The sequence below is a fragment of the Neolamprologus multifasciatus genome, chromosome 4, assembly GCF_963576455.1.
Source record: "Neolamprologus multifasciatus chromosome 4, fNeoMul1.2, whole genome shotgun sequence".
Classification (NCBI taxonomy): Eukaryota; Metazoa; Chordata; class Actinopteri; order Cichliformes; family Cichlidae; genus Neolamprologus; species Neolamprologus multifasciatus.
In genome coordinates, this window is record NC_140442.1 from 25477635 (window position 1) to 25505576 (window position 27942).

The 27942-nt window shown below is 42.8% G+C and overlaps 1 long non-coding RNA gene across 2 annotated transcripts; it reads left to right on the top strand.

Moving 5' to 3' along the window:
* Window positions 1-297: 297 nt before the first annotated feature.
* On the top strand, window positions 298-27578 carry LOC146520612 (uncharacterized). 2 transcript variants are annotated; one of them, XR_014873577.1, is made up of 3 exons: window positions 298-7682; window positions 25202-25364; window positions 25741-27578. It is a non-coding gene; the product is annotated as an uncharacterized LOC146520612 (long non-coding RNA). The 2 variants fall into 2 exon arrangements; XR_014873578.1 differs by having other exon boundaries at window positions 25202-25352.
* The last annotated feature ends 364 nt before the right edge of the window (window positions 27579-27942 follow it).

A 27942-nucleotide genomic window follows, 5' to 3' on the forward strand; every position in this document is an offset into this window, starting at 1 on the left:
CGCTATGAGAGGCATAAATATTCATCTTCCTAGATAACAAACTTGGGCAACACAGGTGAAACCCCCTCTCTCTTTCTGTACGTGTGCTCTGTGACCCAGTTAATGTCTGTCTTTTTCCTTCGCTGACCTGGAGGACCACCAGATGTCAGTCCACCAGATGTTGACAGTATCTTGTTTTCTGAATAGCTGCCACTAGCAAACAGTAGGTTGGGGATGATGTGCTCACAGCCACACCTGTGTTCCTGAGATGACTCCTCATTGACATTACAGAAAGCCAACATTAGAAAAAGTAACGTAACCATTGTACCACTGGAAGGGTGAATGACAGAGTAAAGGGAGAAACATATTAGAGGTGCTTCAATGACTCCTGCCTACTTTCTTAATCAATACAGCCTCTGAACAGATGGCAACACCTTCTAAATGTCAGCAGGTATGATTGCTTCTTTGCCTATTGACCCATCACCAATCAGACCGGCTGCTTTTCAGTTCAGCCCTCAGCGTTTTTTCTTCTTCTTTCTTTTCTTTAACGATACAAACATTAACAAGAAAAGAAAAACATATGAAAAATTAAGCAATGCATAGTTTCCAGTCTCTTTCAAAACACTCAACATTCAACAGCAGAGGTGCTCCAAGTGTGTAAAGCAGTGAGAGCTGTAAAGTTAGTCTCCAGGTTATATTCTCAGTACACATCTTTTGAGTTATAAACCTTAATTAATAAAAAAAACATGCTCTTTTTAAACCCCCATAAGCATTTGTTTCCAGTTTCACACATATCACACAAATCTGGAAAGATTTGATATAACCTACTAAGTGTACTTTCAAGACACTCCTTTTGTCAGTAGCTTTGTCATCTTATCGTAGCTTTCTGATCTGTTCTTTGTCATTTGAAATCCTTTTATTCCAGTGTTTATTTTGCGAGCAGCTAAAACCTAACCTGGAAAGAAAAGGGACATAAACAGGTGGAGATTACCAGTCTCTTTCGTAACTGCGGCATTTTTTTAGTCGAAATCAGTAGCGGCTGAGTGTTTATATTTCTCAATAGTTTGCTCTTTTTCCCAATTTTCTCAAGAAATGCTGCAATGAGTGACTGATGTCTTGCTGTGTTGTGGTGCAGTTTGTGGTTATACACTTGTGTCTTTTCTCGTTTTGCTGTCTTTTTCTTTGTAATCTTTCTATCTATGCAAGATCTTACCATGCTTTGGGTGTTGCACAAATAAAGTTATTGACTTATTGATTGATGCTTCATATTTGAATGTTCTTCCATGCTCTGGATGGCTGCCTGCAAATGGTGTTTGCAGAAAGCTGCTGGTTTCAGTTCATGCCAGAACAGTATATGCAAATCTACTGGCATAGATTTGAAACTTGTAGCAACCAGTCTGTCACATCTATTCATGCTCCTAAACCTATATATTCACTGTGAGGAAATAGAACTGGAAGCGCAGACATGGAGTTGAACCCGAGCAGCTTTGAATCTTCTTCTGCTGAATTCCTCAAGACTGATTAAAGCAAACAAGATGCAAATGACCACAATTAGGAGTGTAAAAGCAAAGGGGGCTTTGAACAAAAAAATGCCAGTTCTATTCATTTGAAAATAAGTTTACACAGCTATGAGATGTGCGTGAAACCAAAGGAATCTGAATACTTTTTGAAGTGTTATTAAGTTTTACATATAACTAACATGTTTTGTTTTGGCATGTTTTGTTCCTAATCTCCTTTTAAAATGATTCAGACTAGCTTACATCATCCAAAGCATTCAAACGCTGTAATAAAAGCATTTTTCAGGGTCATCAGTGCACCTCTTGTCTGGGCGCACAAATATGCTGTTTATCCTCTTAGAACAGCACAGAGATATTCTAGGTCAAAAATAATGGGATATTGTATATTTCAAGAGATTGTGTTTTGTTCTGTTTGTTGTTCATGGTCCTCTTTTTCCTCTTCTTTTTCCAACCGGCTGTCCCTCGCTGAGCCCAGTTCTGCCCAAGGTCTCTCTCTGTTCAAGAGGAGTTCTTCCATCCCACTGCTTAAAGGTGTTTGTTCATAGGGGATCGTGTTATTTTATTGACGTAAACGGAACTGTACTGAATATAAAAGGATGCAGTGATATAGCTGCAGTATTGGGGAATTCTGTTTTCCTTAAACTTGAATGTGTCATTGTTGGAAAAAAAAACTAAAATGCTCAGTAACACCTGCAAAACCCCAGGCTCAAAGCGTTAAGGACGCTTGGAAGCATTTATAATGCAGTTTATCATCGGTTATTATGGCAATTTTCCTCTTGTAATCAAGAGAGTAAATACCAGCCATAAAAAGGTGAGTCAGAGATAGCCATGTTGTTAAACCTGTTCTGAAAATCTGTGCAGCTCCACCAAATTTCATGCAACAGAAATGAATCACTGCAAGTCCTGCATCCATCTTAGTCATAGTGGCAGCAGTGGTAGGTAGTCTCTTGAGTGAAAGTCCTTGACAACCTTCCAAAATTATGCCAAATGCCAAATCTTCTTGTTTACCAGATGCAGCTCCATGGATGGACATGTTTGTGCAGCACATCCCACAGATGCTCGATTGGATTGCGATCTGGAGAATTTGGAGGTCAACTCAACACCTCAAACTTGTTGTTGTGCTCCTCAAACCATTCCTAAACTATCTTTGCTTTGTGGCAGGGTCCATTATCGTGCTGAAAGAGGCCACAGCCATCAGGAAATACAGATTCCATGAAAGGGTGTACATGATCTGCAGCAGTGCTTAGCTAGGTGGTACGTGTTAAGGTACATGTCAAAGTAACATTCACATGGATGGCAGGACCGAAGGTTTCCCAGCAGAAGACTGTCAAACGCATCACAATTTCTCATAATGCATCCTAGTGCCAGGTGTTCTCCAGGTAAATGATGCACACATAGCCCGTCATCCACATGATGTAAGAGAAAATGTGATTCATCAGACCAGGTCACCTTCTTCCATTGCTCCATGGTCCTTTTCTGATGATCACATGCCCATCTTTGGTGTTTTTGATGGTGGATGGGGTCAGCATGAGCACCCAGACTGGTCTGCGGCTATACAGCCCCATACACAACAATAAATACTGACCACTGGAGACCAGGAACACCCCACAAGAACAAAAATAAATAAATCTTATTGTGTTCAAATATGCCATAGACTTGACTGCAGGGCCCTCTGATACCCTACGATGTAATCTATGCCATACAAGGAAAAATGTCCCAACGTTTTTATTCGTTTCTATTGTGGCTGACACAGCATATACATCAGCACAGCCACAAGTTAATCAACACCACACATTAATGCTGGCAACAATATCGGCCACAGCTCTTCAAGATTAAGTCTAAAGCAGCCATAAGGGCGAGCCCAGACACCCTTCAGAGGAAGCTCATTTGTGTTGCTTGTATATGCAGTCTCATTCTTTGGTCACTGTCCCAAAGTTCATCAAAATAGGTGATGGTTAGAACTTGTTCCCAACCTGGAGTAAGCACTTCAGCCTCTTTCCACTCTGCCACTCATGTCCTCAGACTTGGAGGTGCTCATTTTTTATTGAGGACGTATCGCCTCTCATCCAACGGGCTTCTACAGTGCTAGAACAACTGGTGGAGAGCCCCAGGTAATAAATCACTAGTTGGGGCTGTCCCAGATGCTCCTGAGGGTCGTTAACTCACTATCGATAATATGAGTTCTCACATGAGCCAAGGTGTGAAAAAGGATGCAGATCATTCCCATCACCCGGACTAACAGGTGATACTTCTGTGACACATTGCCCCACCCTTATGTGAGCAAATAAGAGATCCTGAACCCAATACCCTCCAGCCGTGGAGGAGTTAAACACTCAGTGAGGACAAGCCTGACCCAGCAACACGAACTAAGGCCTTGCTGTGATTATACAGGGCCCAGATGACTTTTTATGATATAGGTGATATATAGAAAAAACACGTATTTCACATATGAAAGAACCACAAGAAGGGAGTAACTCACAGGCTCTTTCGGATATTTTAGGCCATGCTTAATGCTGTTTAGTAGCCAGAGCTCAATACAAGCTCTTAATCAGGTCCATCTAGTTTCAAAATAAAAATCTGGATTTTCTCAAATTTCAAGTATCTACAGTTTGAGTTGTATGACATCAAAAGGTTAAAAAGCCTTAATCGTTACAGAATGTAAAGTAAACATGTTATTCGTATCTATAGATCATACTTACTCTACCACAGCTACAACTGTGGCTTTTGTTTTAGCTTTCACTCTGAGAGGCATAAATATTCTTCTTCCTAGATAACAAAGTTACTCATACCAGGTGAAAACCCCTCTCTCTTTCTCGTTCTGTATGTGTGCTCTGTGAGCCAGTCAGTGTCTGCCTTCCCCCTTTGCTGACCTGGTGAATCACATGGCTGTCTGACCACCGCAGTGTTAATGTCAGACCACCAGAGATGGTGAAGAGAAACAGGGGGAAAAAAACATAATGGGAAAATAAAGAGGTGAAAAAAAGTGCAGAGGGAGAGAAGTGCTTCATTCAGTTGATTTGTAACTGAAAATCGGCCATGTGGAGAGAAGCTGACTGTGCACATTTAAAAAGTAGATACTGTCCAATGAAATGGGACTGACCCAGCTTTTAATGTTGCACACCACCGAACAAAGTGGTTAACCAGGCTGAAAGCAGTGGCTTGAGTTGAGATAGTGATGAAGATAGCATGCCAAATAAAGGAAGTCTTCTGTGTGCATTTCTTTGTATTGTTCTTTTAGATTTGATGGCAGACCTGCAACAAACATTTACGATTTTTCTCCATTAATCACTGACTGTCACTGTGTTGGATCACAAACACTGATATCACTATGAAGACTCACATCCATATTTTGTGTGTATTTATATAATTTTGTTTGCATATATACATGCATAACATGCAATATTAGCTTTACCCCTTATTTGAATATGCAAGATTATGTGTTTGAATCTGGGATGACTCGAGCGATGTGGGTCCTTGTGAGTGAGTCGCATCGGTGAGTCATGGGTGAAAACCCAGAGTCCCCTATCATACGAGGTGGCTAACCCGCTGCTTTTTGAACAGGATATTGGAGAGTTGGAATTGTTCCTCTGGAATCTGTCTGCTCTCTATTTATGGCAACCCGCTGCACTTCCTCTCCTGGCACTAACCTGACTCACATGGATGCACCAGATTATGCTTACTGACCAGTCTCGGAGTCGAATGTACGTGATGATTGTTACAGGATGAGAGCCCTGCTTAGTTTAGTTACTGCTATGACACATGATAATGGTTTGGGGGGAAAATGATTCCGCTCAGTTAACAAAGGCATGCTTTTCACTGTTAGCTGATGATTATTGAAGATGCTATCAGGGCAAGTGAGAAATGTTGCTAATAGATTTTATCAGCTGTGGCTAGGTACCATAAGCTAAGACCGACTTTCAGTTGCCTAAAATAGCACTTCACAGAACTGCTGTGCTAATGTGTTAACCTAAGCCAACCAATATATTGACTGATCACAGCCTATCGCAAATAGTTTTCATGTATATCCCATATTAATAAAAACGTTTTTAAATTTAGAAATAGGGTCGTCACACAGTTTACCTTGAACTCCAAAACCAACTATATTCTCAGCACAGTCTGCAGCACATGTAGAAGACTAACATCAAAGCATGTTGTGCTGTCTGGACAAAGATGTTACCAACAGATTCTTCAAGTCCTGTAAGTTGTGAGATACTGAGCACTGCAGACTGGGAACTCCCCACAAGAGCTCCAGTTTTGGGGAAGCTCCCACTCAGATGTCTAGTCATCACAATTCACATTTTTCCTGCTTCTGACACATCAACTTTGAGGAAATTTTTTTTCTTTGCTCCATAATATATCCCACCCTCTAACAGGTGCCATAATGAAGAGATAAGCAGTGTTATTCACATCACCTGTCAGTGGTCATAATGTTATGCCTGATCAGTGTATATTGCTGGAAACATAGTAGAAGTGACTTGTTGCGTCACAAAAATACTGTCATTTAAAAGGAATCTGTTACATACCTTTGCATTTAGCTGGTGCAGCCTGGTTATCTTGTGCAAAGGGTGTGTAGCCTATCTTTTCCCTGATAGCCCTGACTTTATGTTGTTGCATAGCAAACTGATATTGGTAGCAAATTCCCAACAACAAAATTATTAATTTCTCTAAAAGTGACAGCTTTAACTTGGAGTTTTGAAAATTAACAGCTGACAGCATCACTCCAACACAAAATAATGTAAATACCACTGTCTGACCTTAACATGCTGACTGACACACCCACGGGATTGAATATATTTCACCACTGCAGTAACAGTTTAATAGAAACAGATGGTGTTTTGTATAAAGGCATTTGTTACATTATTACTAAAAATGAATTTTTACAAGGTAACAGGACTGGTTCTACTCTACCGGAGCACTCAAGCACCTTTTCTATGCTTTAGTGATTTCTATCTAACATTCACACTTTAATGCATCAGAGAGAAACTTGGGGTTAGTATCTTGCCTGAGGATATTTGGCAGACTGGAGCACCGACCTTCCAATTAGCAGAGATTAATAGTTGATCTGCTCTACCTCCTGAGCTACAGCCATCACTTCTTCCATAAGGAACAAATAATCTGATGGTACACTCTGCTTTGTAACAGATAACACTAAATACTGGAACTGACCCATTCATTCTCTCTTTACTGTAAATCCAGACTACTCCCAGAATACATGAAGGATATCGCTGTATATGATAATATCATGAATTTATACTTCATAAAAATAGTTTCAGCATCAGCCCAGAAAACACTCTATTAGTTGGTCCATTACTGTCAGTTCTATCATGAGAAATATCATGTTATAAGCATAGGTATGTTACCATTTATCAGATGTCTTTTTGAATGGATGATTGAAATAAGACACAGTTGCTGGAATCTTTGAAAACCTAAAGCTTGACAGCTTTGCTGTGCCTGGTTACTGTTACTAGGATATAATTGGACAGCCCCTGTTTTGGGGAGAGGTTTAACAAATGATCCCATCTGCATGGACAATTTACATTTCTCTTTTTCTCTCTCTTTTTTGCGTACAGTAAAGACACAGCGGTGGTTGCCAGAGAGAGAGAGAGAGAGAGAGAGAGTGTGTGTGTGTGAGTGCGTGCGTGCGTGCGTGCGTGTGTGCATGCGTGCGTGCGTGCTCATGTGGTAGCTGTGAACCTTTCGAGAGAGGAAGGAAGAGATTTTTTAATAAAGACATCTGATTGGAGAGGGTGGATAAACACGAGCAGATAAGACTTTATAATTCCCTAGAGGAAATGCAGGCAGAGCCGTATGAGATTTAAAGAGTAAAGACTTCCTTTGGAAATGCCTTTTTACAGTCTTCATGTTCCCTGCTGTTAAATCACAAGGCTCTACATTAATGACCTACACATGCACAGATATTACAATCATTATGGCAATCATGTGGCGTGCCCTCCTTCTCTCTTTCTTCCTCTCTCTCGTCCTCTGAATCAGCCACTCCAGGCCGCAGCTGCCAGCTTTTAATGGCTTCCAGATCTCCGTTTCTTCCTCCTTCCTTTACTGTTTGCTGTCTCTCTGCTTTTCTGCAGCATCTCAGATGAACGGGCCAAAGTGGAAGTGGAAATCTGCTGTAGTTGAGCCAGTGAGTCAGCGTACAACGCACCCGTTTGAAGGGAAACCACAGAAAAGGTTGATGTTTTTTTACATATATATAAATGTATTGTTTATATTTCAAACGGAAAGTCTTGATGAGTGTATTTGTTAAATATGTGTGTTTGTGCATAAGAACACTCATTCAAAGAAATGCTGTTGAGGTTATTTACATTTACTGGAAACTGATGGAAGATTGTGAGTAAGTGCTGTGGGACAGGATTTGTGCAGACTTACAAACTGTGACATAAAGAGAACATTATCTTAAGTATTTCCACTAAAATAAGTTTATTTTTCACAAGGTGAGTATGGTGTCTAGTTACAGAAACCCAGAAGCACCTCTCTGCTTTCTTTTGGAGATGACATGGGATTTTTTGGCTTCATCAGAACATGACCTCTGGCATGCACTGTAGTGGTTTCTAGCTGAGTGTGAAGAGGCCAGCATGAGAGTCAGCACCTCCAAGTTTGAGGTCATTGTTCACTGCCAAATAAACATTGGATTGCTCCTTTTCGGCTGTCAGAGAGTTGCTGTCTCCAGGCCTCTCGGGGTCTTGTTCACTGGTGATGGTAAAAGAATTAATGGATGGTTGTGGTGAAGAGAGAGTTGGGCTGAAGCGAAAAGATTCCAATTTACCAGTCAGTCTATGTTCAAGGAGCTCTGGGTAAAATCCGTAAGGATGAGATGGCTAAGGCCTCACAGAGCAACCAGTGGTCCCTTTGGCACTTTTACTCCCCAATCAGTTGGAGAGTGGTTGCTCACCTTCAAAGTAAAAGTTATGGCTTACTGTACAGGGAGAATACATCTGATTGGATCCCTTCCAAACTCATCCCGCCTTTCTACACAAATGAATTAGTTCTGATTGGATATTATCTTTCCAGAACATTTTCATCTAGTTTTTATTCACTGAGATTCATTGGGTGAATACATTTCATCATAGTTTTTGTCCTCGTCCATTAGTTTTTACATTGTTATCGTCTTGTTTTCGTCAGAAAAAAAGGTTGTTCGCAAAAATGATTGATCAACAAAATAAACACTCCCTTCTAAAAACCAAAGAAATCGCATGGAGGTTTTTCAGTGCAACACCCTACCAGTTTCAACTGCCAGCAACCACTTACCAAACGGTCGAGATATTTTACTTAGCGACCTGATCAATAATAGTTTGAGGTGTTTCGATATCTGACTGGAGGTCAGAGTTAGTTTCAGAAATCTGGGGTGCTTTCTCAGTGCCTTCCTTTTAAGGTTTTCCAGTGAGCATGGACATTCAATCACAGCCCCAGATCCTACTGGAAGGATCAAACTGCCAGCGTTTGGGGACTGCCCAGGGGGAACTGTTGCCAGGATGGAAGTCTTAGGCTGGTACCATGTGTGTGTAAAGGGTATTTTTTTTATGTCTGTTTATTATAACTTCTCTGAAGTGGATACACTGGAGAGGGGATTTTGAAGCTGGGGCACCATATAAGCTGTTGTTATGAATACAGTGTGTTTTTGTGACTGATGATGGACAAACTCCCCATGACAACAACTGGCATGTCTGCTAATGGAACCCGACAGGTGACACAAAGCCAATAAGACCAACATCTAAACCGGCTAACATAGAGCACACACACACACATGTTCAGATTTCAAGCCACATATTTTGCCTGTGCGCACGTAGTGCTTTTAACTAACTGCACAGACACAACACAAACAGCCTGGCAGCGTACCACAGCTGACAAAGGCGATAGATGCTTATCCGCAAGCACAAACACGGCCTTATATCAAGTGTTTGATGACATTTTAATGGTAACAACCATCTTTGTGAGGCAGGCCAGTTTCTACGACTGTTTTGATTACTCACTCTTAGTCATCGGCAGCAGCAGCAGCAGCACCGGCAGCAGCAGCAGCAGCGCTGAGGCCCCATGTGCCACATACCATGACAACCACAGCAGCACAAAGAGCCCTAGTAAGTAGGACTGAGGCCTATCAATCACGTGAGGTCACTGCGGTCCAGCTGAGAGGAGAGTGGGGCAGTCACCCTTTTGTTGTACGTTGTTGTGTTGCGGCTGGTGACATCATCTTTTGTGAAGTCTGTCATTAAAGAGTGATAAATGTCCTTTTATGTGTGTGTGTGTGTGTGTGTGTGTGTGTGTGTGTGTGTGTGTGTGGAGGGGAGAGAGGAGCTTGGTCCCTCGCGCTAAAGGGCCCCTAATAGAAGGTTATGAGGGTGTTATTGTGCGGTGTGCAGGGGGCCAGCTGGGGAGAGTCCCCAACCACAAAATGATGTCAACGATCAGTTAGTGGGAAAGAGGGCTTTAAGGATGACTGAGTGGTCACACAAAAGGGATAAATAAAAAAAAAAAATAGGAGAAGAGAGTAGCGCAATAAAAGCTGTGGTTTTCTCCACACGATTTTTTTCACCACTTTCCATTATGGTGCGCTCCTGAAACTGCTGCAAAAGCTCCTATTTTTAAGCACTGTCATCATTTTTACAAGCCTTCATCAGCATGTTATTGTCACACAAGATGAAGTTAAGCGAGTAATAAACTCTGTGCACGGTCAGAGACATCCACTGACTCATCTCACCCACTGCATTTGACCCAATCGCTTAAAAACCTGCCGAACACACTCACACGCGCACGCCCACAAGAACAGTAACGCACGTTAGAGCGAGCGCAGGTTCAAGTTCTTGCTTGTATCATTTATTTTTTTAACATTCTTTTTCCTAGCACTGTAAGCCTCGTTATCTCCTCGGGTTTCAAAGCGAGGCATCCGCCGGCGCCGACAAAGAGCGCTCGTGTTGGTTGACAGCCGTGCCGACAGCTGCAGCCCCCTACCAGAAGCGCACAATACGAGGCACTTGTCAAAACTTAAGAGGGGAGTCATTCAAAGCATGATGGGCCAATCTGCCGTGGAGGTATTCAAGCTCCGCGGTGCGATGCCAAATGGGGGAAGAGTCGGCAGAAAAGAAAAAGTGATGACTCACCAAACTTCCCAAAATCCCCCTCTCCCTCCCCCTTCCTGGTTTACTGGAAATGGAATGCTGTTTTTTTGTTTTTTTTTCTCCCTCCAGTCTCAGACCTTCATCTTCTTGACAAGCTGCGGGGTCAGGGCCTGGGTTAATGTTTGTCTGTGGGACTGTTTCATCCCTCTCGGTAGGGGCAAATCCGGCAAACGTGTTTAATTATGTGAGGCAGACGTGAAAGTTTGTTAGCGGTGCGGGGGAGGGCTTGAGTAGCTGGAGTGCTCATTTGTGAAACAGATAAGTCTTTGTGCCTCATCATAACCGGGCCTTTTATACCAGTGATTTATGCTGGTGAGGGTTTGGATTTACCAACTGTCGCATTAATTCACTGTTAATCTAAAACGGATAAGGGGATCAGCTGAAATGAGCTGCTTAGTTTTACGTTTCCTAAAGAGATTTCAATAGACCTGACTGTTTTAAACCACTTTGGCAACTTTATAAGCCTTTTTGTTTGACTTCTATAGCATTTGCAGACATTTCTGATGCTTCGAGGCACAAACACACTGTTTACAAAGCACTTAAACGGTTATTTGAGATTCCAAATATAGAACAACATACTTTAGAGGCGTACTTTCGAGCTTTTTAGAGCTTTCAACCACATCTCACTGCTATCATCAGCAAATAATGCAGGTGCAGGTGGCATTATTTTCCCCAAGTTCAATTTATTTTCATTTAAAAAGAAACATTAAACCTAACAGTTATCTCAGGGCACTGTGATATTAGGAAAAGAACGTTTGAAGATGCCTTGGGAGCAAGCATTTGGTGACAGTAGGGATGAAGAACTCCATTTTCAAAGGAGAGCTCCTGCTGAAGCAGACTCAGGGACGGTTGGGGGAATGTGTAGATGGAAATCACGTTCCCCCAACTTGCCTTTGACTCGATTGGTCAGTGGCGTGAAAACGTCCTTCCTGGTCATCCTTCAGTAGTGTCCTTTGACCTGAATTTCCTGGATGCTGCCAGCAGTGTTTTTTCCTGCTGTTTTTGCTAATGTTTTGTTTCCCACGGATGCTTCATGAAGTTATTGTGATCTCATCCACCACTCAGTCATCCTCTCTGGGGCAATTCTGTCTTCGGCATGCATGGGGTTGTTCTTTCAGATGTGCAGTGGTTTCTTTGCTTCTTTTAATTTCACAATGGCATTTTTACAGCAAGTTTAATTTCACATCACCTATTATTAAGGAATTTTCTTGACAGTGTTGTCATCTTTCAGCAAATCATGCACGCCCAACCTCTCTGTCAGGGTAGATATTTAACTCCTCATTTAGCTCGATTAGCAACAATGTGAAAGTCTCAGAGAGAGCTAGACAAGACTGCACATGCTACCTGCTTTACTGGTTAACTAACAAAACTACAGTTAACTGAAGAACTATTGTTAAGGAGCAGCTCATTGTTTATCATAAAACATCCGAACCCGTCTACAGAAAGTATGTTTACTTCCAATTATTGTCATTTTGACTAATTTGGCTCTCGAGATTCCTATTTACTGTGGTAAATAGGAAGTAATGGATTTAATCTGCTACCATAATTATTAACCCTTTCTTCTAAAAAAACACAAACTTTTTATCAAGTATTTTAAAGCTTCTAAATGTTTTTTAAAATTCTAACATTCTGCTAATATATGATTATTTGCTTAATAATTGATAATACACTTTCTCTCGATGGCACCTGTTTGATACATACAGTGGATGTGATGACAGTAGTAAAAAATAAAACAAAAAACAAAGTACATGTGTGAGAAACTGATACTGCCTCTTAATCCACAACTTGGCTTTGACTAACTAACAATTAACTAGCTAGGTTGCATTAGTAAAACTAATAAAATATAATTTAATAAGATATATTAAAGGGAGATCTCATCAGCCAATCAAAGGACAACCACTCAGTGGATCTGCTGATGTTCAAACCGAGGATCAGAACGTGACATGGTTGTTAAAGTCAGACAGGCTGATCTGAACGTCAAACTGCCGAAAAATGCTGAGATTTCTCCCACACAACTATCTCTCAGGTTTACAGAGAATGGTCTAAAAATATCCAAGGAGTGGCAGTTATAATGTTAACGTTTTACTGATGCCAGAGTTCAGAGGAGAATGGCCAGACTGCTTCAAGCTGATAGGAAGGTAACAGTCCTTACAAGTCAAATCATATTTAACTCGCAAGGACTGAAAACTCTGTAATGTACCTTTGTGTAAAAATGAGAAATATGTTGTTAGTCCCTTATTTATCCAAAATTGAAATCTTTTGTCAATTTTATTTGGCTGAAACTCTGTGTCATATGCACACCACCTAAAGATTTTTAGTATACCACTAATTTCACGTCTTTACCACTTTCTGCCATATTTAGAGTGTGACTTAGCCAGGGATTAAGGCCTACCAATTGGTCAGCAAGTCCCTTATCAGCAATTGCAACCTGTAGAGGAAAATTTGAGGTCACTCCAAATTCTATTATCTTCAAATTGGCTTTATACTCTGGGTTACACCAGTGTAACACAGGGATTAGTTGTGAAGCATAATAATAATATCTTAAACATGGGAGCATTGCTCCCCCTCTTTCTTTTCTTAATTGTAAGACAGAAAAGCAGACTCTAGGTCTTTTCCCCTGCTGTATGGAACAGGATATCCATTTATCCCATTCCATAAATTGAGTGTCACTCACTTCTATTGGTAAGGTCCTAAATAAATACAATAACTGCAGGAGGAAATTCATTTTCACAGAGTTTATCCTTGAATTTGAATTAAGGAAGTATGTATATATATATATATACATATATATACAGGGTGGGCCATCTATATGGATACACCGTAATAAAATAGGAATGGTTGGTGATATTAAAGTCCTGTTTGTGGCACATTAGTATATGTGAGGGGGCAAACTCCTCAAGATGGGTGGTGACTGTCATGGTCCCCGCACCTCGCCAGCTGACAGCAGTCAGGCGCTATGTTTTGTGTTGTTTGTTCTCCTCTCTTGCCTCTGCTCTCTTTCTCTCTCGTCCTCTCCCACTCTCTTTCTCCTGCCGGGGCGGATCCAGCCACAACATGGACTCAGCAGACCAGAATACCGTCGGACAGGCACTGGCTGCCCAAGAAGCAGCGCTGACCCGCCACGAACAAATGTTACACCAGCTGCGAGGTGAGATCGCCGCACTAACCCAAGCTGTTTCCCGTTTGACTACACCAGGGGGCGTACAGCCGGGGAATCCCCAGCCAGCTCACCCTGCCCCGCAGGAAACACTCGCGGCGGCCACAGCAAGCCCCTCATCGGCAGTCACTCCCTCCTCTGACGGTCCTCTGCCTTCGCCTGAACCCTTTACGGGTGAGTCGGAGAAGTGCGCTGGTTTTCTGGCCCAGTGCGCATTGATTTTCCGCGAACAGCGGCGCTTCCATAACAATGACGGGGCGAAGATTGCTTTCTTTGTACAGATGCTAAGGGATCGTGCTTTGAAATGGGCCCAGGTGGTACTAAACTCCGACCCTGGGATCTCTTTTGAGGTGTTTGTGGCTAAATTTAAGACTGTGTTTAACAGAGGCTCTGGAGCCGAGGCTGCGGCGCTCCGCCTCCTTAACTTCAAGCAAGGTAAGCGGAGTATGGCAGACTATTCAATCGACTTTTGGATTTTGGCAGAAGAAACCGGCTGGGGACCGGAGGCGCTCAGGAGCACACTGTTAAACAACCTTCGAGAGGATCTGAAGGATGAATTGATTATGCGGGACCTTCCCACTGCTTTTGATGAACTGATGTCTTTGTGCATTAAGGTGGATGAGCGGCTACAGGCTCGTCGTCAAGCACGGAACTCCAGTTCCCAGGAGGCCGCGGGGCAACGAGGGGCGGAGGCCTCGGCCGATTACCGGTCCTCCGGGACACCAGAGGGTGCCGACGGAGAGGTACAGCCCATGCAAATTGGCAGCTCCCATCTTACTGCTGCGGAACGCCAGCGGCGCATCACGGCCGGTGAGTGCCTGTATTGTGGTAACAAGGGACACATGATCGCCTCCTGCCCATCGCGAGCAAAAGGCCGCGCCCGCCAGTGATGGTAGGAGTACTGGTGGGCGGTTTGAATCAGGATAAATCTCCTCCACGTTTAGCCCTGCCGGGTAAGCTGCTGGTCCACTCAGAGTGTCATTCTCTTTCTGTGCTCATTGATTCAGGAGCAGAACAAAATTTCATTGACTCTGAACTAGCAAAACAACTCTGTGTAACGGTGGAGTCACTGCCTCACGCCCTACGTGTCACGGCGTTGTCAGGGCAGCGCCTTCCCGACATCACGCACATCACTGAACCGCTCACCCTCACACTGTCTGGCAATCATTCGGAGGAGATTAGCTTTTTTGTTTTTCACGCCACCCAGACGCCGTTAGTTCTCGGGCATCCCTGGCTCCAGCAACACAACCCCACTATTAATTGGCGGAAAGGAGGCATCACTGGCTGGGGGGAGGAGTGCCATATGACCTGCCTTAAGGCTGCCTTACCTCCGAACACATCAGTCACCGGCCCAGAGCCACCACGGTCTTCCGACTTAGCGAATGTGCCGTCTGTTTACCATGATCTCGCGGAGGTGTTTCGGAGGGACCGAGCCCAGTCGCTGCCACCCCATCGGCCCTACGACTGCGCCATAGACCTGCTGCCGGGAGCTCCCTTACCGACCAGCCGCCTTTATAGCCTCTCGCTGCCGGAACGGGAGGCTATGGAGAAATATATAACTGAATCCCTCGCTGCCGGCATCATCCGTGCCTCTTCCTCACCCGTCGCAGCGGGTTTTTTCTTTGTGGAAAAGAAGGATAAGACCCTCCGACCCTCAATCGGGGACTCAATAACATTACGGTCAGGAATAAATATCCACTGCCTCTGCTCACCTCTGCTTTCGAACTTCTCCAGGGCACCACCATATTCAGCAAGCTGGACTTAAGAAACGCTTACCACCTGGTTCGGATTCGAGATGGCGATGAATGGAAGACAGCGTTCAATACCCACCTTGGACATTTCGAGTATCTGGTCATGCCGTTCGGCCTCACTAACGCACCTGCAGTATTCCAGGCTCTGGTCAACGATGTTCTAAGGGACTTTATTGACAGATTTGTGTTTGTCTACCTAGACGACATTCTGATCTTCTCCTCCTCCCAGGCTGAACATGAGACCCAGGTCCGGCTGGTACTGCAACGCCTTCTGGAGAACCGGCTGTTCGTCAAAAGCGAGAAATGTGAGTTTCATGTGCCCACTGTTGCCTTCCTAGGGTACATAATCGAGCGTGGAAATCTCCGACCCGACCCTGTGAAAGTCAAGGCTGTTGTGAACTGGCCCGAGCCAAACAACCGTCGCCAGTTGCAACGCTTTCTTGGCTTCGCTAACTTCTACAGGAGATTCATACGGGACTTCAGCAGGATTGCCTTACCGTTAACCCAGTTAACCTCTCCCAAGCTTGCTTTTCAGTGGAGTGACGCCGCCCAATCAGCCTTTCAGGAGCTCAAGAAACGGTTTGCCTCAGCGCCCATCCTGGTCCAGCCTGACACCACTCTTCAGTTCGTGGTAGAGGTCGACGCATCCGACTCAGGAGTGGGGGCCGTCCTTTCCCAACAGAAGGAGGGTAAGCTGCACCCCTGTGCTTTTTTTTTCCCGTCGTCTCACCCCTGTAGAACGTAACTACGATGTGGGCGACCGGGAGCTGCTGGCGATTAAGCTCGCCCTGGAAGAATGGCGACATTGGCTGGAGGGTACCACTCAACCCTTCGTGGTCTGGACCGATCACAAAAACCTGGCCTACCTTCAAACGGCGAAACGTCTCAACGCTCGACAGGCCAGATGGGCCCTGTTTTTCACCCGTTTCCACTTCTCAATCACCTACAGACCCGGTTCCCGGAACGTCAAACCGGACGCTCTCTCCCGTCAGTTCTCCGCAGCTGAAGAAACGGCGGATCTGGATTCCATCCTGCCGGCAACCTGTACTATCGGGGCAATCACCTGGGAGATCGAGGCAGCCATCCGGGCGGCTCAGGAAGCCGAACCGGACCCGGGAGGGGGACCCGCCCACAGACTTTATGTTCCGCGCTCTGTCAGATCCCAGGTCCTGCAATGGGCTCACACAGCCCGATTCTCATGCCATCCAGGGATACATCGCACCATCAAGTTTCTCCAGCGGTACTTCTGGTGGCCCTCACTCGCCCAAGATACTCGGGAATACATCACCGCTTGTACGGTCTGTGCCCGAAACAAACCATCAAACCAACCCCCGGCGGGTCAGCTCCATCCATTATCCACTCCTTCCAGGCCATGGTCTCACATAGCACTGGACTTCATCACTGGGCTACCTCCTTCAGCAGGTAACACCGTCATACTCACCATAATCGATCGTTTCTCTAAAGCGGCTCATTTCATTGCTCTGCCTAAGCTTCCCACAGCTCTAGAGACCGCACGCCTACTCGCCACGCACGTCTTCCGCCTGCATGGGATCCCGGAAGACATCGTGTCCGACAGAGGGCCTCAATTCACTTCTCGGGTCTGGAAGGAGTTCTGCAACTCTCTGGGAGCAAAGGTCAGTCTATCCTCAGGCTATCACCCTCAGAGCAACGGCCAGTCCGAGCGGGCCAACCAGGAACTGGAGACCGCCCTGCGCTGCGTTGCCTCCACCAATCAAACCATCTGGAGTGAGGAGTTGCCGTGGATCAAGTACGCCCGTAACAGCTTGACCGCCTCTGCCACCGGCCGGTCTCCATTCGAAGCTTCCTTGGGATATCAGCCTCCTCTTTTTCCTGCTGTGGAAGGTGAGCACTCTGTACCCTCCGTCCAGGCTCATCTGCGCAGGTGCCGACGAGTTTGGCGGGCAACTCAGGCGGCCCTGCTATGCACAAAGGAGAACAACAAACGCATCGCAGACCGGCACCGAACCCCAGCACCCGAATATTCTGTCGGCCAGAAGGTGTGGCTCTCTACCCGCTTTGTTCCTGTCAGGACCGAATCCAAAAAACTTACACCTAACTTCATCGGCCCTTTTGAAATCTCTGCCTTGGTCAACCCTGTCTCTGTGAAGTTAAAACTCCCTCGCAATATGAAAATCCATAATGTTTTCCATGTTTCACAAATCAAACCCGTCCGGTCCAGTCCTCTGTGCCCTCCTTCCAGGCCCCCTCCTCCCGCCCGGCTCGTGGACGGGTTGCCAGCTTACTCCATCACTCGCATTATGGACTCACGGTGCCGGGGGCGTGGCTGTCAGTACCTGGTCGACTGGGAGGGCTATGGCGTGGAGGTACGCTCCTGGGTCCCGCGAGCGGCCGTTCTGGACAAGCCCATGCTCCGGGAGTTCCACCGCCTGCATCCGGACAAGCCTGGTGGGTCGCCGGGAGGCTCCCGTTGAGGGGGTGGTGACTGTCATGGTCCCCGCACCTCGCCAGCTGACAGCAGTCAGGCGCTATGTTTTGTGTTGTTTGTTCTCCTCTCTTGCCTCTGCTCTCTTTCTCTCTCGTCCTCTCCCACTCTCTTTCTCCTGCCGGGGCGGAGCTCAGTATGGGCTCCCGCCCCTGGCCCACGCACCTGGGGATGATCAGCACACCTGCTGCTGATTACGAATCAGAGTACTACTTAAGATGGCGAGTCTGTTCTACTCGTCGCTGGATCGTTGAGCCATCAGCGTCAGTCACCCTGCAAACCTGTTATTTTGAACTCGTGAGTACTTGTGAACCTGGAAGCTGACTGTCTCCCTTTATGTGTGTAGATCTCCCCTGGACCCTGAGCAACTGCGACTGAGTGTGTGCAAGACGAGTGGTGGTGAAGAGAGGAGCGGTCGTCTGTGTATGGAAAGCCCCCACCCTGGACTCCTTCCCCTGTCACTCCTGGACCCCGAACCCCGACCCTTTTCCCGCACACCTTTGTATATATATTGCACCTGTGGGAATCACTGTAAATAAATTCACTTTTGTTTGAAGGAACTAGTGGTCTGCGCCTGAGTCCGCTTCACAAGCCGTGACAGTGACCATGATGGCCATTTAGAAGTCGGCCATCTTGGATACAACTTTTGTTTTTTCAATAGGAAGAGGGCCATGTGACACATCAAACTTATTGGTAATGTCACAAGAAAAACAATGGTGTGCTTGGTTTCAACGTAACTTTATTCTTTCATGAGTTATTTACAAGTTTCTGACCACTTATAAAATGTGTTCAATGTGCTTCATTTGTTTGAAGCCAGCTCACGTCCTGCAACCACTTTTCCGAGAATACGTGCTTCTTTTGTGGTTCGGACTCCTTCTGACATTTCTTTGGAGGTGGAGGAACATCACAGTAATTGCTTAAAGGAGCTTGCTACTTCGACATCTTTACGAGTTCTAAACAAATGTCTGTCCTCCTGAAAGTCTTATGTACGCAAACACGCGTTGCAACTTCTTATCTTGTGCGCGTTTTTTATTTTGACAGCGAATGCGCACCTGCGGACCACTTATGTGCAGCCCTGGTTATTTAGCTCGTCATATTGCAGCCACAGAAATTCTTTTGTCCATGAAACCATAAAGCTGCACTTTCTTTTTGCCTTATTTGTCATAACTTTTCTGTTTTGTGGTAAGCTTTTCTTTGGCTGTCACTTCTTCACCCTGACCTGTCTTATTTGGCTCAGCAGAACTAAAATTTATATCCTGCTGCTTTTACACAGGCACTCACATAACGCTCAGCGATTCTCTGCGCGATCAACCTCTCACATGTTTAAGCTTGCTGCGGGAGATTTCACTTGTCATGTTTGCATAGTAAGCTAACGATTGATAAGACGATGTCAGAGGAATTGGTGTGCAAATTATCATCACTCACCAATCAGTGCTGTCGTTCTCTATACACAGTTTGCGCGATTGCAAAGTGAAAGCAAAAAACAAGCGCAAATTGAAACGCGATTTCAATATGTCACATATTGACAGTGGCTCACCAATGCCAATGACATAATTATCCAGCTACATTTCCGAAAGAATGCAAAAGCATTGACATATATTTTTCCTTCCTACGATAGCCCGACGGGCACGGCAGAGATAGATTTTGGTAGCCTGACTGGAAAAATCGCTAGAATCTAGGGCTAGCGATTTTGCGAGCCCTGTATCTGATTGAGGAATCACTCATCTTTGGAAAAGAGAGTTTATTACAGAGAAATGGCTCTTTCCAAAATAAAAGCTATACTATACACTTCTTCTGGGCTATATTCTCAGCAGCATATTAAACATATCAGGTCCCCATAAGTATGGAACGCCAGGACTGCCATAATGAATTAATTAAATACACCATTAAATAATTAATTAAATGTGTCAATAATTAATTAAAATGGGAAATAATTAATTAAATAAATAGTTATGACACATGTAATTAATTAATTATTGACACATTTAATTAATTATTTATGTATTTCACATTTTAATTAATTATTGACACATTTAATTAATTATTGACACATTTAATTAATTAATTATTGACACATTTAATTAATTATTTATGTATTTCACATTTTAATTAATTATTGACACATTTAATTAATTATTTAATGATATATTTATTTATTTCATTTTGGCAGTCCTGGCGCCTGGCTCTCATCATGAAATAATTTTATCTGTCAACCTCACCCATCAAACGCAGGGGGCGGGGTTAACGCTGATCGACTCAAAACCATTGCTTTGGCCTGGTGGCCATTGTTTTTAGCACACAACAACCAGCATGTGGAAACTAACAGAACTGAACTTTGAAAACCCTGTTTATGTGTGTCACCAAATACAGTTTTAATATTTTTTTAGCCGAGAATGTAGTGGTTTAATCCTCATGTGTCTGGTCGGTTTCTCAAGATAGAGCCTCTTTGCAAAAGTGCTTCGATGATTTCGGAGATGTCTGCCCAGTCTCACGGCAAAGCGTGGATAGACCCGCTCGCCTCACAAGCAAACGAGCTGTTATTACCACCGACAAAGCGCAGGCCCCGGTACACAGCTGTAATAACCCCCGCTGACACGGACTTCTTTTACTGAGGTTATATTTATCAGGGTTTTATTTCCTGATGTTCGTCATACATGTTTCAGTATAATTCTGAATTATAACTAACATTAAAAACATGTTTAAGGAGGAGAGAGAGCAAATAAATTCGATTAACAGCTGATCTTTGGGTTTTTGTTCAGTAATCAGTGTGACCTGTGTATAAACGCATAAAAGAGATAACGTTGGTGTTTCCTCATGTAGTAACTGCTGGCTTTAACTGTACAAAGGTTGTTCGAAACTATGACACACATACAGACTTCATGATGTTCGGCTAATATTTTTATTGTGAATATTAATCATGAGGGTAAATGGACCTGTACACCACAGAGCGAGGTCAGCATATCCACGATATCTTCAGCTCTCTGAGGTAACACAGAGTTTCCCAGCTGACTAATCTAACTGTCATCTACGAATAATTCACGGGTCATATCAATATGATTTTACAGAAAAGCATCCTTAGTACTGCCAACTATTCCAGAGACGTGAAAATCTACAGCATAAAGAACACAAAAATATAGCAGTCTAACGCAACACTGTAACAGAGATGAACGCGTCAGTTTGTCAAAGTGGAATGAAAGCGATTGGTTGAACAGGTGTTCGTGATCTGTGTTTTCTGCATTTTCATCAGCGTAAGAGACTCAGCAGTTATAACAGTTATACATTTAATAAATTACCAAATGAACGCAAGAAACGAGCAAACCTGTTCCGACAATTTGAGTTTGTATTCCCTCAGCTGCAGACTGTTTAAATGTTTGAGAGGAAGATTAGATATAAAGCAATCGTCAAACATAGACTCAGTCTGCGTTCACATTTGATATGAGGCCAGGACGGATAATGGCTGTGTCCTGTTTTAAGATCATACATGTAAAATTGTTGTCTGACCTCCGTCGATCCAGCCGCTCAGAGTTAACTGAAGTTAACCTGGATAAATTATAGTTAAGGAGTATCACAGATAACACCCACGTGAGCTGTGTGACTGTTCACCACTACACTGAAATCAGTAGGCTATTACTGAAATACACGTGCTATTTCATAAACTATGATATAAATACTAAAGTCCTACTAACATGTTTAGTTTTAAAGGACACCTTCCTGCCTTATTAGCAGTATTAGTTTTCTTCTAACATCCAGAAGTCTGCACCATGTGTTTCATAGTTTGTAACAAACCTTTGACAGTTAAACATAACATGACCGAAAAAGCAAAAAAATAAATAAATAAATAAAAAGAGAGAGAGAGAAAAAAATCACACAAATTATATGTTAACCTCATTTATTTTTAGTTAAGTAAACTCTAAAAATTCTAACAGATCGCTGGTGCTTAGAAAACCTATTAAAAACAGATGATATAATATTTCTGTCCAGGTTGCAGTCTGCATTATGAACATGTAGTTGGAAACTCTGCTCCTCTCGGTGGAAATGCGCCTTCTCTTTCCTCTTTGTATAAAAACATTTTAAAAGTCAGTTTAATCTCAAAATTTACTGTTAAATCCAAAACACACCAGATAAAGAAAAGCGAATGGTTCAGTCTAACACATGTGCCAGTGAACCATTAAACGTCTGTAAAACTGTGCAGTTATGAAACGTAACTTTAACCTCAGCCAAACCGATTTGCTCAGTTGTAAATAAAACAGCGAAGTAAACGTGACCCGACAGACAGAACCTGAGTGAATTAAGTCCAGCGTTTAACCACTGAGAGCTAAAACTCAGCTGAGGTTTCAAAGCTGTGCCGGTGATTGGACATCAGCCGCTGATGAAGTGGGTTCGCCAATAAAGTGCTCTGTTGGGAAACAAGCTCCAGCAGCTCTGCGCTCGGGAAAAACTATATTTACTTATCTTGTGCAGAAAAATGTGCTGACGTTGCGTAATATCGAGCACCGGCTGCCCAGTTAAACTGTGACTATCACCAGATAACGTGGGCGTGTTTCTTGAATTAGCAGCAGGTGTTAAACAGCTGACAGGTGAGGAGGAGGATGCATGCAGGTAAACTGAGGGTCTGTTGAGCTGATCGCTGGTTTCGTGAGAAAAATGTCAGCTCGTTCTTTATGTTACAGAAGCACAGAGACACAAGACCAGGTGGAAAGAGACGATCGTTCGGTGAAAATGAGAATCTGCGAATGCAACACGTGGAACACGGAGAGTGGAATATGTAAACAAACCGGTTAACGTAACCCCCTCGGTGCACTCTGCATGCTGACTGTTAGCAGAGCTACTGAAATCTCTGAAAACATCTGAGCACCTTTGCAAACATGTATAGAACATGTTTGCAAAGGTTGACAACCTGACCCGACATGTGAAGATTACAACGCGACATTCGCGGCTAAAACACGGTTAAAAGTGTAGTTGGTGACAGAAAAACGGGGTATTTTAAAACTACACCACCAACATTGCTGCCTGTGATTTGAAATGCATTCTGGGATACCTGGCTGCCCCAAGTCTACACAAGCAATCGATTATCTAGGATCGACCTGTTTTGACTTACTTTGCACGGCAACCAATCAAATGTTAGAGAAGCTGCATGGGCAGCGTTAACCCCGCCCCCTGCGTTTGATGGGTGAGGTTGACAGATAAAATTATTTCATGATGAGAGCCAGGCGCCAGGACTGCCAAAATGAAATAAATAAATATATCATTAAATAATTAATTAATGTGTCAATAATTAATTAAAATGTGAAATACATAAATAATTAATTAAATGTGTCAATAAATAATTAATTAAATGTGTCAATAATTAATTAAAATGTGAAATACATAAATAATTAATTAAATGTGTCAATAATTAATTAATTACATGTGTCATAACTATTTATTTAATTAATTATTTCCCATTTTAATTAATTATTGACACATTTAATTAATTATTTAATGGTGTATTTAATTAATTCATTATGGCAGTCCTGGCGTTCCATACATAAGGAGAATCATGTGCTAACGGCTGTCTAAATGACTCGGGTAAAGTTTGTAGCATGCATGCTTGTTGTTTTTGTCTGCTTCCACTTGTCTTTGCACTAGAATGATGTCGGCGTAAATGTGCAGTCATATTCGTTGTGGTCCCACTAGTGCTGTCAGCGTAAATCTCGTTGAAATGACGTTAACGCCAGAACACGCCCCGGCCCCATGCACGAGCTAACTGCGCTAACACACTAGTTCCCACCCATGTAATTGAGCATTGCTGGCACATCCAACATACTGTTTTACTTTAGTCCATGACGCACTTACCTTCAGGGTCATACGTCACATGAAAACCAAAATAGTTCCAAACTCCAGATCTGAATGAGGGTGGGGGAGGTTCAATTTGCCATGTTGCAAGGAGAGCTTAACTTCTGTCTCGCTAGCTAGCCCTGCGCTCAGTGAATCTGCGTTCGACTACTCCGCCTAGGCTGCACTGTCGAGCGCAGATCCACTGAGCGCTCAACACAGACAGCACCGTCAGAAGGAAAGTTGATAAAAGAAATTAAAAATTTTGTATTGTTCGATACATATGCGTACCGAACCGAAAGCACTGTATCGAACGGTTCAATATCGATACGAGTATCGTTGCACCCCTAATATATATATATATATATATATATATATATTTAGATAGATAGATAGATAGATAGATAGATAGATGTGTGTGTGTGTATATATATATATATATATATATATATATATATATATATATATGTATATATATGTATATATATATATATATATATATATATATATATATATATATTTCGTCAGATGAACTATGTCAGTACTTTGTAGAGCTTTGTTTTTATGTGACAACTGTTTTGCAATAGCTGTTAAAACTACAAATGGTACAAATAATTTGGATTCTGCATTGCGTCAATTTGAAGATCATATTTTCATTCAGCAAAATTTCTATTGCTTATGAATAATGTTCAACAAAATGTTTCTGGGAGGAGATTATGCAAAATTCTTGAGGGAATTTATCAATCACTGATGGAGATGTCAACTGAGAGAACACTTCAAGCAGAAGCTGAAGCACATGGTATGGGTCATTATACCATTTTACATCTCAAAGAGGAAGGCCAAGATAAGAGATAAAAACACATTTCATTTTCACTAAGTATATTAAGAAGATATATATGCAAGTTTCGTTTTATATATTTAAGTTTCATTTTATATATTTAAGTTTCATGCTATATCTGCAAACATAGCCACTTTTTGTTTCCCGCCCGCCACCATGATGCCTTTAAAAGCTTCACACTGTCATATTAATTGACCGAGAGGTTCAATATAGGGCAAAAAGGAGGGGAGAGATCAGGCAGCCCTGCCTTGTTCCCCTCTCCAGGATGAAAGAATCCGAAAGATCCCCATTTATCTTTATGCAGGCCCTTGTCTTGTTGTACAGAGTCTTTATTAAAATGATAAAATTGGGCTTGAAACCAAATTTTTCCAGTGCTTTGTAAAGAAATAACCATCTAACTGAGTCGAAAGCCTTCTCAGCATCTAATCCCACAATCATAGCCTTGATTTTGTCCCTAGCTGTTTGTTCTAGTGCATGTTGTGATCTTCTTATATTCTCAAAAGTTTGTCTTTGCTGAATAAAACCAGTTTGTCTTTGCTTACCTTTAATGTAGGCAGTGCCAAAGAGACTTGTAAAACCAAAGAAACCAAGTCTCCAAAGCCTGAAAGCCTGTGAGCAGTCATTCAAACCAAAGATCTGAAGCAACGGCACCATGAAGCTATCCACCTCCTCTGCCATCCACTAAAAATGTCGGTGACCAACAGGTATGAGATGAGGTATGATTTTAGAAAAGCTTGCCATTAAAAATTGTGTGCTCCAGGCCTTGTCTTTTGTCGCAAGCATTGCACACACAGTGCAAAAAGTACTCTAGTCTGGCATTTATAAGTTAAAGTTATTTAAAGTAACTAGTGTGTCATACTTTGAAAAAAAGAGGCTGCTAGAAAGAATTTGACTAATTTGTAACCAGATCTTTGAAATTTTGTGATCATGGTAGCATATTTTACAATAAAAAACAATATAGTGCTGTAGTGCATCAGTAAACAATATATATAGTCTACAGATATACTTGGTAGTTCCAAGTATGTCTAAAGCAAATTTCTGTCATAATTGTCACTATAACTGGAACACTTACCTTCTCCCTCCCTTTCTCAGCCCTTAAAGGATGTGATGTCAACCCCTCCTCTCCCCAGATGGCTGTTTCCCATACAGCGGGACCCTACCTTCAAATGTCAACTTCACGAGTACATCAGTACTGACCTCGACAGTCAAGCTGTGATTTTGCAGTGTGATGATGATGATAATGATGCAGTATTTCTAACTGTGAAGCAGTGGGAAAATATCCAGTGCAAGCTGCTATGCATCCCCTTCTTTGCACGCTACAGACTATGGAAACCCTTCGATGTCTGGCACAAAAATGTTTGTGCCAATAAGATAACTTTGGCCATGGAGTCACTATAAAAAATTTGTGTTTTGTATTTCTATTTTCAGATGCATTGAAAAATTGTCAGATTTTTGGATATGATTGAACTATTCTGGTTATGTTGAATTTTAATTTGAAATTAACATGGGATTTTATTTGTATGTTTTTATATGTGTCTGGAAGGCACATATAAATAGGCAATAAATATGAAAACGCACCCTCTTTGAAAGCCAACCTAAAAAATGACGTCTACCTGCAAAGTATCAAGCAAAGCATCCGGGTGGTTTTACTGCATTGTTTTCCTTAGATGCCATGGTGTCCTGACAGCTTTGAATTGCCCTGATGTATTTTTCTCCTTCAAAAGCCATTCCAGATTGTATTTGCTGCTGCGAACGTGTACTCACATATGTTTGAGCACTTTCTGAGAATCTATAAGGAGAATGAAAGTTTGGATTTGGATGCAGTGCTTATTAACTTATTACTTATTCCATTGAAATTAAAAATTTTTGTCATTATTGTTTTGTTTTTTGTTGTTTTTTTACTACATTTTACTGTGGATTGTTTTTGGAAATTTGGAAAGTTTTTGACCATAAAATGTGATTTAAGGTCATCAGTCACACGCTCACCCAACTCGGAAAGCTGAGGCCATAATCACTGAAGTTCGTGAGGCCAAAGTTGAAGGACAGATCAGTCCCTCTACTACAGCTCAGCTGGCTGACTTTCTCACATTTCTGGATAAGATTGAGGAGACGTTGAGATGTTCCTGTTTAATAATTAAATGTGATAAACCAACAAAACACAGCAGCTTGTTTTCTTTTTCCTCAGCTTTCTTTTTCTGATTTACTCGACTCCATATTTCCATTTCTCGTTTTGCTAACAAAGAGCTAAAATCAGTATCCAAAATGTACGACCTGATCAACGTGCACTCAGTCCCCACACCACCAGAAAATCTTGCCATGCTTAAACTCTGTGATGACTCGTTAGATGATATCATGTGAAATGAAGCGGAAGAACGGGATGCTACTATGAAAAGGTTTTGCAGCTCCCTGAAGAAGGATATAAAGGAACTCAAACAGGAGAACATGAAAATCCGGTTTAAATTGGAGGTATGTGAAAATGATTGTTTTATTTTTAATTTTGTTGTTCTATTTTTATTTAGTTTTTTTAGTTTAATTTTAACTAATGCATAATTAAAAACTACATTTGGTATAATTAAAAGCTTGTGCATTTTAATGTGCAGGATCCACAAATTCTAGACATCAGTGCTGATTCATCACAAGTGCATCTGCTGTTGGGGGAGATCCAGATTTCCATAGAAAAGCTACAGGCCAAAGCTCCCTCCTGCACATCCTACCAGAAGAAATTCAAAGTACTCTAATTCTTTCAATGTAAACATATTTCATAGAAACTAGATCAAGCCATAAAAGTTTCAATGACCAACCAAGAATAACTTACTCTCACTTCCTGTTTTTAATTAATAAATGGCCTATATTTGTATAGCGCTTTACTAGTCCCTAAGGACCCCAAAGCGCTTTACACACTTAGTCATCCACCCATTCACACACAGGTGATTACATTGGTAATTACATTGGTAAGGGTGGCTGTGGCTACATTGTAGCCACAGCCACATTGTAGCCACAGCCACCCTGGGGCGCACTGACAGAGGCGAGGCTGCCAAAACACTGGCGCCACTGGGCCCTCTGACCACCACCAGGAGGCAACAGGTGAAGTGTCTTGCCCAAGGACACAACGACCGAGACTGTCCAAGCCGGGGCTCGAACCAGCAACCTTACAATTACAAGGCAAACTCCCAACTCTTGAGGCACGATCGGGGGGATCAGATCCGAGTCATTGGAGGAGCAAACGGCAATGTTAAAGCTAAGGCAGTTGCTCAGGTCCCATTGCTCCAGATCCTGGAGCAATGGGACCGAGAG